Raw genomic sequence first — 12,567 nt, forward strand, 5'->3', positions numbered from 1 at the left:
CAGATGGTAAGGCTTTGCTCTAAAATCCTAAGGGTCTGCGTTGTGATTCTCCTATAGGGGCCTGCCAAAGGCTCCAGACAGCATCTCTATTTGCCACTGACACTTCCAGCACCATTGGATCTGCTGGATCATATGGCCCAAGTGGCAGAGCAGCTTGCACAGCAGCCTGGACCTGTCGCAGAGCCTCCTCTTGTTCAGGTCCCCACTCAAAATTAGCAGGTTTTCTGGTCACTCGATAAATGGGCTGGAGTAGCACACCCAAATGAGGTATATGTTGTCACCAAAATCCAAAAAGACCAACTAGGCATTGTGCCTCTTTTTTGGATGTGGGAGGGGCCAGATGTAGCAATTTATCCTTCACCTTAGAAGGGATATCTCGACATGCCCCACACCACTGGACACCTAAAAATTTTACTGAGGTGGAAGGCCCCTGTATTTTTGTTGGATTTATCTCCCATCCTCTGACACGCAAATACCTTACCAGTAAATCTAGAGTAGTTGCTACTTCTTGCTCACTAGGTCCAATCAACATGATATCATCAATATAATGGACCAGTGTGATGTCTTGTGGGAGGGAGAAACGATCAAGGTCTCTGCGAACAAGATTATGACATAGGGCTGGAGAGTTGTTATACCCCTGAGGTAGGACAGTGAAAGTATATTGCTGACCTTTCCAGCTGAAAGCAAACTGTTTCTGGTGGTCCTTACTAATAGCTATTGAGAAAAAAGCATTTGCCAGATCAATAGCTGCGTACCAGGTACCAGGGGATGTATTGATTTGCTCAAGCAATGATACTACATCTGGAACAGCAGCTGCAATTGGAGTTACCACCTGGTTGAGTTTACGATAATCCACTGTCATTCTCCAAGACCCATCTGTTTTCTGCACAGGCCAAATAGGAGAGTTGAATGGGGATGTGGTGGAAATCACCACCCCTGCATCTTTCAAGTCCTTAAGAGTGGCAGTAATCTCTGCAATCCCTTCAGGAATACGGTATTGCTTTTGATTTACTATTTTGCTTGGTAGGGGCCGTTCTAGTGGCTTCCACTTGGCCTTTCCCACCATAATAGCCCTCACTGCACGAGTTAGAGAACCAACGTGGGGATTCTGCCAGTTGCTCAGTATGTCTATGCCAATTATACATTCCGGAACTGGGGAAATAACTACAGGATGGGTCCGGGGGCCCACTGGACCCACTGTGAGACGGACCTGAGCTAAAACTCCATTGATCACCTGGCCTCCATAAGCCCCCACTCTGACTGGTGGTCCAGAGTGACGTTTTGGGTCCCCTGGAATTAATGTCACTTCTGAACCAGTGTCTAATAATCCCCAAAATATCTGATCATTTCCTTTTCCCCAATGCACAGTTACCCTGGTAAAAGGCCGTCGGTCTCCTTGGGGAAGACTTAGAGGAAGGTTAACAGTATAAATTTGTGGCAGTGTAACAGGTTTCTCCCCCATAGGGACCTGGCCTCCCCTTCATTCAAGGGGCTCAGGGTCTGTAAACTGTTTCAAGTCTGGAAATTGGTTAAGGGGCCGTGACTCTGTGTTTTTGTAATTCAGGTTAGACTTCTGTTCTCTTGACCTAGAACTCTTTTGTTTATACAGCTCCAACAAGAATTTAGTAGACTGCCCTTCTATTGTATTCCTAGGCACCCCATGATTTACTAGCCAATGCCACAAATCTCTGCGTGTCATATAATTTTGATGCCTCCTTTGAGTTTGTTGTCTATTATAATACCCATGTCTACCCTGTCTTTGGTGATTAAGTGCTGCCACCTGGCTTCTGCCAACTCGGGATCCTGTCATCCCCATTGTGTTTAAGGATTCCAGCTCAGTGACAGCAGTTCCTACAGTAATATCTGACCTACAGAGAAGTGCAACCACAGAGCTCTTGAGGGATGATGGTGCTAGTCTCACAAATTTATTTCTCACTGTTCTGGTAAAAGGTGCATCCTCTGGACATTCCTGGGGTGTAAGAGCAGGCTTTGCATGATAAATCCACTCTAACATCCCAATCTCTCTAAGTCTCTGGATCCCCTCATCTACATTATACCAGGGTACTTCTGGCATTTCAACCTCAGGTAATGTTGGCCACCTTTTGATCCATGTTTCAACCAACCACCCAAACAAGCTGTTAACACCTTTTCTAACTGCTCTAGCTATAACATTGAATGCAGAATCTCTGCTTAGTGGGCCCATATCAATAAATTCAGCCTGATCCAGCCTTATATTCCTCCCACCATTATCCCACACTCTTAAAATCCATTGCCACACATATTCCCCTGATTTCTGTCTATATAAATTGGAAAACTCACACAGTTCTTTTGGAGTATAACATACCTCCTCATGTGTGATACTTTGTACCTCACCTTTAGGGGCCTGTTGGGACTTTAGTCTAGTTATAGGTCTAGAAGAAATGAGGGGTGGTGGGGGTGGGTCATGAAAAGAATTAGAAATATCTTCCAAGCCATTTGCTCCAGGGCTTTCATTTGCAGTTTCATCTGGTGAAACAGGATTAATAACTCTAGGGCTAATCCCTTCAGGAGGAGGTTGGGTGGCCAATTCCTCAAGGCAGGCAGGAGGTGGGGTGGCTATGTCCTCAGGGCAGACTATTACAGAGTTATCTAAAGAAGGCTCAGCATGGTCTAGGGTTTCAACCTCACCCCCAACATCATTATCAATCCATATGTCACCATCCCATTTTTCAGGGTCCCACTCCTTTCCAATCAATGCCCTCACTTTAACGGCAGACACCATGCAAGACTGAGATTTCAGTTCACGTTGTAAAGTTGCTACTCTAACAATAAGATTCTGAGTCTGATTTTCAGAGATCTCAAGTCTACGGCTACAGGAAATAAAATTTTCCTTCAGGATACTCATAGAAACCTCTACATCTTTCAGACGGCACTTAAGCTTCTTGTTTGAAGTCTTAAGCCCATCCCTTTCACCCTTTAATGTAGACAGTGTATCTAACAACAACCAACCAACATCTCTACAACTCTTATTTCTACAAAACTCTGTAAAGGTGTCAAAAACATTATCCCCCAGAGTCTGGCTTCATACAAGCGAAGCATTAGGAGAATCGAATGATAATATTTTGACTATCTCCTTTGCCAACTCAGTCCATGGATCAGAGTCTTTAGTGTCTCTGAGCCCAGTCAGAGTAGAAAACCATTCATAAAAACCCATTTTTAAGATTCTGTTCCTTAAGACCCCACTCCTGGTACCAAGATGTATTAGTTAGGGTTCTCTAGAGAAACAGAATCAACAGGGAACACTTGCAAATATAAAATTTATGAAAGTGTCTCACATGACCGTAGGAATGCAGAGTCCAAAATCCACAGGGCAGGCTGCGAAACCGATGACTCCAATGGATGGCCTGGATGAACTCCACAGGAGAGGCTCACCAGCCAAAGCAGGAATGCAACCTGTCTCCTCTGAGTCCTCCTTAAAAGTCTTCCCATGATTGGATTTAGCATCACTAATTGCAGAAGACACTCCCCTTTGGCTGATTACAAATGGAATCAGCTGTGGATGTAGCTGATGTGATCATGACCTAATCCTATGCAATGTCCTCATTGCAAGAGACAGGCCAGCGCTTGCCCAATCAGATGAACAGGTACCACAACTTGGCCAAGTTGACACCTGTCCCTAACCATGACAGACATCCAAATCAATAAGTCCAGCCCTTGATCTTGAGGCTTACACTTGTGAAGCTTATGTAGGTTGTGGAGAAACTTAGCTTACCTGTAGATATGCCTGAGAGTTACTTTCAGAGGACCTCTTTTATTGCTCAGTTGTGGCATCACTTTCTCTAAGCCCAACTTTACAAGTGAAATCATTATCCTCACCTCTATTAAGACTTGACATCCAGGGGTGAAATTCTCCCTGGTGATGTGGGAGATGACTCCCAGGGATGAGTCTGGCCCTGGAACCCTGGAATCAACAATTCCATTCTTACCAAAAGAGAGAAAAGAAGTATAACTAACAAAGTATCAGTGACTGAGAAAGTTCAAATGAAGTCAAGAGGCTACTCTAGAGGCTACTCTTATGCAAGCTTCAGTTAGACATTGCTATCTATCATAACTTGCAAAATCCTAACCAAAACTGTTCCAGCCAATCCTAAAGAATGCCTGTGGCAATATATAAGATTCTACAAAGGTTCCATTCATTAGGGTAACTTTCCAGATACCTACAACCTCCAGATGGGTCCCTGGAACAGATAAATCCTGAAACCTAGAGAGCCCAGCCTCTCCAGAATATCAGCTACTTCCATCTTTCTACCCTGTATTATTGACAGCCTCTTCCAACATGAAAACTTAGAATGGCCATAGCCCCAAAACCCCTAAAGAGTGGGATGGAAAAATCAAAGGTGATGGTGGAGTTATGCAGAGAAAGTAGGGTTTATCAGATGAATATGATTGCTGAATCACTGAATTGATAATTCTTTTAGTCTCCAGTATCTTACAGCATCTAGAAATAAAGACACAAAATTGTGCAATTATAATCCATATCAAACACTTAAATCTGATCTATAATTAGTTGTTGTGCACTGCTTTGAAATTTATTGTTTTTGTATGTATATTATTTTTTACAGAAAAGAAAAAAAAGTCAATTGTTATGATAAAAAAACATATTCTTTCTAGCCTCCTATATTCTTGATCCTCCTAGAAGTTAAAATCTGGGAGGGTGGTACGGTAGCTCATGACAAACTCCGGGATCTGTCTTATAACTACTTGTTGAAGAGTGCTTTAAAAACTATTGCTTTTTCTTTCTTTGCTTTGTATATATTTTATATTATACAATTAAAAAGCTCAAAAAATAAAACTATACAAATCATTCTATTATTTTACAACTTCAAAGGTGGCTGTCACTGCACTGACATCATTCTTTATTTATCTCATAACCACATTGTAAGATAGAATTTTTCCATTCCACGAGAGAGTACATTGAAGCTCAAAATTATGTCATTTACTCACAGTCATGTAATTAATGTGATAGAGCCATGGTTATACTTCAAAGGTGTTTCACATCAAAGGTCATAGTCTGTTACAAGCCAGACATCTATGAAGGTAGAGAGATAAATTCTTTATATTACAATCTATTATGTCACTAATGACTTCTGCTTGAATCCTTCCCCCCAATTGTTGCCACATGACCCATACTTTTAGGAATGTGTCATCTGTGAAAATCACTATGCAATGCCAAAGATTTACATTACTATGATCAACTATCCTGAAAAATGGTGCTTATTAGAGACATAGTAGCATATGGAGGAAAGTAATTCATGAAAATTTTGCATGATACAAACCAAGAATATTTTCCTGGGATGTGGATTTCCAAGTGTGACAATCAGAAGGCAGACCCAATGGGAAATTGGTAGACAGATTTTGATCTCTTGATTTTATTATAGGAATTATTCTTCTAATTAATACTTCTTCCCTATCCTAGCCTTGAGACATTTCTAAAATTTTAATTATTGTTCATTCTATAATTTCATAGATGGTCCTTTAAGAAGATGCTCCAAATGTTCAAGAATCTATTATAAATGTTGAGAAATCACTCATTTGCTGTTCTCCTCTGTTGAAGGTAAGTCTGTTAGTCAGAACTCTCTGTAATTCAAATTATTGCAGCTGAATCATTTTAGTTTAATCCACATTTAAAGAGAAGGTGAGGGTGGGCCATGGTGGCTCAGCAGGCAAGAATGCTTGCCTGCCATGCCAGAGGACCAGCGTTAGATTCCTGGTGCCTGCCCATGTAAAAAATTAAAAAAATAAAGAGAAGGTGAACACCTTAAACTTAGATTTATTTGCTAAAGCATATTCTACTGTGTGAAGATATATTTCTGTTGCATTTAAAAATTTTTATCTATCATATGTTCAAAACTATGTAAGAATGTGCTCATTATAATGAGGATTTATTAAATAGATTTTCCTCACTTGTTCTCTTTTAATTGTTATTTACACATAAGGGAAATTGCTTTTCACATCATTCTTTAAAAATATATATGAATGGGTGTTCTAGTTTGCTAGCTGCTGGAATGCAATATACCAGAAATGGAATGGCTTTTAATAAGGGGAATTTAATAGGTTGCTAGTTTATAGTTCTAAAGCCAAGAAAATGTCCCAATTAAAACAAGTCTATAGAAATGTCCAATCAAAGGCATCCAGGGAAAGATACCTTGATTCCTGAAGGCCAATGTAGTTCGGGGTTTTTCTCTCAAGTGAGATGTCACATAGCGAACACAATCATGGCTTCTCTCTCAGCTGAAAGGGGACATGGCAAATATGGCATCATCTGCCAGCTTTCTCTCCTGGCTTCCTGTTTCATGAAGCTCCTCAGGAGGCGTGTTCCTTCTTTATCTCCAAGGTCACTGGCTGGTGGACTCTCTGCTTCATGGTGCTGCAGCATTCTCTGCTCTCTCTGAATATTTTATTCTCCAAAATATTTCCTCTTTTATAGGTCTCCAATAAACCAATCAAGACCCACCCAAATGGGTGGAGACATGTCATCACCTAATCCAGTTTAACATCCACTCTTGACTAAATCACATCATCCAGGGAAATGATCTGATCACCGTTTCAAATATACAGTATTGAATAGAGATTATTCTACCTTTATGAAATGGGAATTTGATTAAAACATGGCTTTGCTAGGGGGCATACTTCCTTTCAGACCAGCACAATGGGGTTGGGGATATTGAGTGGTTTAGAAGGTTTGGAGAAGTGATTATTCCTTCACGGTTTTTCTCTATGGGGAATGAAGTGTTAATAAAGACGAGTCTGTATTTTTATGTTTCATATTCCATCCTCCCCATTGTCTAAATAGATAATGTGACATGTAATTTGTAATAGCACTTAATCTTCTGATACTTGGTTGTTGAGTTCTCACTTTGGAGGGAATGGAGAAGCAGTGGTCTCCTTCATCTGTAGCACAGCCTGCACTGGGAAGAGTAATTCAACCCTCTGCTAGTCTATCAAGGATGAACCAGCAAAAAGAACAAACTTCTGTCTGCAGAAGGGCAGCCAAACTGAATTTTAAATTAGAATAGAAAGAATAATGGAATAGATTATTGAAGAGGCAGCCATAAGAGGTGGTTAAGGATAAAATACAAGAGTCAATTTATTGGTTTGCATCTCAACACTGTCACTCTGATGTGACCCAGAGAGATGCTGAATCTCTCAGTGCTTCAGTTCCTCAAATGGAGACACTCATAGAACCTGTTTCATATCATGCAGAGGGCTTAGAAAGCAGTCAGCAATTTAACTAGTCTTAATGTTTTAAAGCAACTGTTAGCGTTACTAGAAAATTTTTTCTTAAGTTTAAAATATTGGAATTTAAGAATATTGTCTGAACCTGATCTCAAGATGAGAAGGCTTTTCAAAAATATATATTTGTGAATATTCTTGAGTAACTCTTTTATATATATATAAATGCACTAGGTAGTATAAGAGATTCTGAGAGGAATAAGGCAAACTCTACATTCAGAGTGCTAATGAGAACTTGCAAAGGAAGACAAATTCACACACCATGGAGGAACTGAATCAAAATTAGAAAATGGACTGGATCACTATGCAAGGTGGCATTAGCTTATATTTCTGAGGTGCTTGATTTTTTATATACTGTCTTTGTAGTATATAAATATAGTACATATTAGTTCAATTTACCCAAGTAGAGCTCTACTAATTAGAGAATCATGGGTTCATGCCTCCAAGGAAAGGAGTTTATACATAGGAAAGTCTATGTACTCAGCTCTTTTTCTAGTGTCTACAGCTCTCTTCTGGTTGTTTCCTCATATGAACCAAAATAAAGAAGATACACTTTTGGAAATCTTAAATAAGGGGAAACTTGGATCAGCATTGAAACTTAAGTGCTTATGATGTTACTCATTTTAAACAGTATGTTTATTTCTCATATTAACCATTTTAAGGGTCATCAAACAGTCCATGGATATTAATCTCCTAAAGGTACACTTCTACTAAGTGAAGGGACCATAATATGATCATTAAAGTACATTCATTCTTTAATATACAAAACTTTCTTTTTAAAAATGCTCATCTGTACCATACCATGTGTGGTAGTTAGTTTCAGTTGCAAATTGGCCAGGTGAAGGCACTTAGTTCTGTTGCTGTGGATGTGAGCCAGTGGTACATGGGCCTCATCTGTTGCTGAATACATCTGCAGTTGGCTAGGAGACGTGCCTGCTGCAAAGAATGATGTTTAACTTAATTGACTGGTGCTTAAATGAGAGAGTGCCATGTAGTACAGCCCAAGTAGCTCAGCATACCTCATCTCAGCACTCACACCTCAGCCCAGGCCTTTGGAGACACAGAAAAAAATCACCCTGGGAAAAGTTGTTGGAACCCAGAGGCCTGGAGAGAACACCCTGTGTCTTCCCATGTAAGAAAGAACTTCATCTGAAAGTTAGCTCTCTTTCCTCTGAAGAACTAATGAAATAAGTCCTCTTTTATTAAAAGCCAGTCCATTTCTGGTGTGTTGCATTCCAGCAGCTAGCAAACTAGAACACCAAGCTTACAGTTCTCTCTGAACCTTTGAATTGTGTTTCTCTTTCCCCCAATTTTTACAAAGCTCCCTACTTCATACCAGCTCAAAAGTCACCTCCTGAGAGAAATTTTCTTTGGCCACACTTTATGCATCTTCTCCCCCTTATTCCTGATCTTTTTAGCATGTTAAACATTTATCACAACTGTCTTTTACTACCTAAAATATTTCATTTATTTATTATGGCTCTTCAAAAAGAATGAATTATAATAATAACAGGAATCTTGCATATCTTGTTCACCTACATATTATCAAAATTTTAAAAGTTTTGAGATAACATGTAATAAGAGCATCTGACATATCATTAGTTGTCCTTGATGTTTACAGGATAAGTTAATATAATCAATTATAAACTGGGCCCATTTATCAGTATTAAGCACTCAACTCTAATATTAGGGAGAGCTTAAATTTCCAAGATTGTCCTAATCCTACAAATACATCCTAAAGCACTCATGACACACTTTTGTTTCTTATAAGAGGCAAACTGGGCACTATATTTTTGGGGAATATTTTTTTGTAATGACTTTAAACTGTGATTTGAATAGTTAGGGGTGGTATTTATTGGTTCTGAAAACTGATGAAATCTGAAATGAGCCATAGACTGCAGTTAATAAAACACATCAATTATATTTTACTTCCATATTTATCTGTCGATACATTTTGTTAGTGATGCTAAGTGATTGATACACTTGCAGCTTACTTTTCTGAGATAATAAAAACAGGAAGAGTTTATTCTGTTACTTCCCTTTTTCACATCACCCTGGCAGGAATTAACAATCAAGCCAGAATAATTTGTTACAAAAATAAAATTAAAATATGAGCCTAAAGCTAATATTTGGAAAGCTTGTGATATAGTAGTTTGGTACACTGTTGGACAAATATGTCAATAAGTAGATCATAAGGCCAATATATAAGACCATTGTTCAGTAAAGTTATACAGGAAAATCTTACTCCCCAAGGCATGTAAAAATGTGTAATTTCACTTGTACTTAAATTTTGTTCACATTGAGAGGCAAATATGATACATGAAAATGATATTTGATGCCGTGTCAAAGGGTGCCTCCTGTTTATTAATTGGCTAGCTGATCTGGGTTTATATTTTAACATTTCTGGGTCTCAAGTTTCTTTTCTATCACAGGATATGTTGGAATAGTTTGAGTCCTTGTCTTAAATCTCTCAGTTGGACTTTGGTCATGTTTATGCTCTCAGATTTTAAGTTATGTAATCTAGCAAAGATGTAACTATCTAATTCTAAAACCATATATTATACATATTAGTAATTAAGGCTATTTACCAATTTTGCAGGCAAGAAATTGAGAAAAGATAAATTTTGTCCATAAGGTGAATTGAAGGAAACAATTATGTCTCTATTATTTCTCTCGTGAATATTGTGCAAACTCTACATTGTTTCATAAATGATTTGATTTAAAGTAAAGATAAATGTAACAAATATTTCAGCAATGAAAAAGTTCTCTAAATGTTTTCAGTTTCTCTATGGGCAAAACAGACTGGGGCTCTGATAAGAAAATGCCAAATTTCACAGATGTGACAGAATTTATTCCGCTGGGGTTGACTAATCGCCAGGAGCTAAGGTTCTCTTTTTTGTGGTGTTCCTACTAGTTTACATTGTCACTCTGTTAGGAAACATTGGTATGATCATTTTGATCAGCATCAGTCTCCAGCTTCAGAGCCCAATGTACTTTTTCTTGAGTCATTTTTCCTTTGTAGATATCTGGTTCTCATCCACTCTCACCCCCAAAATGTTGGGAAACTTATTTTCGAAGGGAAAAGCATTTCCTATGTGGGGTGTTTGGTGCAATGTTACTTTTTCATTGCCCTCGGCCATGTGGAAGTCTACATCTTGGCAGTGATGGCCTTTGATTGCTACATGGCCATCTGCCACCCTTTGCTTTATGGCAGCAAAATGTCTAGGACAGCCTGTGTTTGACTCATCTCTGTGCCTTATGTCTATGGATTCTCTGTTAGTCTAGTATGCACACTGTGGAACTATGGTTTGTACTTCTGTGGGAATTTCTAAATCAACCATTTCTGTTGTGCAGATCCTCCTCTCATCAAGATTGCCTGTGGCCAGTCCACATCAATGAATACACAATGATGGTCATCACTGGCATTAATTTCACATATTCCCTCGCTGTTGTCCTCATCTCCTACACCCTCATTGTAGTAGCTGTGATGCACATATACTCTGCTGATGGGAGGAAGATGGCCTTCTCCACCTGCAGGTCCCACTTGACAGCTGTTACTATGTTTTATGGGACCCTCATATTCATGTATCTCAGACAGCCCACAGAGAAGTCTGTGGAGCAGGGGAAAATGGTGACCATGTTTTATACCAGGATGATTCCCATGATGAATCCCATGATCTACAGGCTAAGGAACAAGGATATGAGAGAAAGGCAGCCAACAAAGCAATCATCAAATCTAATTTGGGGCAGTGAAACTGCAATAGCTATCATTGTGTTACATTGGAAAATATTATAAATGACAAGGTATAAATGTCTTTGTTCACAAATGACTTTCTATGGGCAACTCTTGCTTACACTAATAGATCCAAATACTATTGTGCCTTACATCAAGAATGGACATTAAATACTTGTCATGCTTATTCTACATATCTAATGATTTTATTAAAACTGACATCATTTCAGTAGTCTAATAAAACACATTCCTTAATGCAATAATAAAATTTGTCCTCATTATGCAAGATTGGACAGGAAACAACATTCACATTCCAATTATCTGTTTTACTACTCTAACTCTGTTCATTAATGTGTACTCTGATGTATATTTTCTGATGTTGAAGGGAGAAAATCTCTGACAAAAGGCATTATTAAAGCAATTATAAACAAAAGATGAATGAGAATGTGTTTTTGATGTTTAATTTCTAAATTTGGTCATATAAAATGTTGTCCCATTAAACCCTTGGTTAATAATTTTATTTGAAAATGTTGTTTGCTTCCAGCTGCTTCATAATAACATTCTTTTTTTGTAATTTAATTGAGATATATTCACACTGCATACAAAGCATCTAAAGTATACAATCAATAGCTCACATTATCATCACATGGTTGTGCATATATCCTCATGATCAATTTTCAAATATCTTCATTGCTTTACAAAAGAAACAAGAATAAAAAATAAATCTCTAATACTCCAATACCTCTTATTCCCCTGCCCCATTGTTGACCCGTATGTTGGTAAGCTTCATTTGTTAATTGATGAAAGAATATTAAAATATCATTGTTAACTCTATTCTATACTTTGCAATAGATATGTTTCCCCCATACCCCTCTATAATTAACTCCTTGTAATAGTGTCTTACATTTGTTTTAGTTCTTGAAAGAACTTTTAATATTTTTCATTTGTTCATTTAATCATAGTCATAGTCCACCATAATATTCACTGTGTTACACATTTCCATGTTTTAAGATACAACTTTCCTACTGGTGACATAAATGACTCTGATTTCACCTTTCCACTACCTTCACCCACTACTCAGTACTATAACTTATCATAATAACATACTACAATTACCTCTGCCCTTTTCTATATAATTTAGCACAATCTAGTTAAAACATTCAGTGCATATTAAGCAATTACTCCCCACTCTCAAGCCTCATTTTAATCCTGGTAACTTCTGTTCTATAGTTTATGCCAATGGGTTTACATATTATAAGTAGTTCATATCAATATATCTCCTTTTGTGTCTTACTTATCTTACTTAACATAATGTCCCAAAGGCTCATTAATTTTTTCATATGCTTCAGGACTCAATTTCTTCTTTTTGCTGAAGAATATTCCACCATATGTATGTACCATATTTTCTTTTTCCATGGAGCAGTTGATGCACACTTTATTTTTTTCCCATTTTTGGATAGTGATATGCAAAATACCTGTTTGTATTCCTGCTTTTAAATCATCTATGTGTATCTTGAGAAGCTGAATTGCTTTTTTGTACAATAAATGTATACTTAGCTACC

The 12,567-nt window shown here is 38.1% G+C and overlaps 1 pseudogene; it reads left to right on the forward strand.

Annotated features, from left to right (window-relative positions):
- The first annotated feature begins 10,093 nt into the window (after positions 1-10,093).
- LOC143666539 (olfactory receptor 5M9-like) lies at positions 10,094-11,025 on the forward strand (annotated as a pseudogene).
- The last annotated feature ends 1,542 nt before the right edge of the window (positions 11,026-12,567 follow it).

This window comes from Tamandua tetradactyla, chromosome 23, assembly GCF_023851605.1.
Source record: "Tamandua tetradactyla isolate mTamTet1 chromosome 23, mTamTet1.pri, whole genome shotgun sequence".
Taxonomy (NCBI): Eukaryota; Metazoa; Chordata; class Mammalia; order Pilosa; family Myrmecophagidae; genus Tamandua; species Tamandua tetradactyla.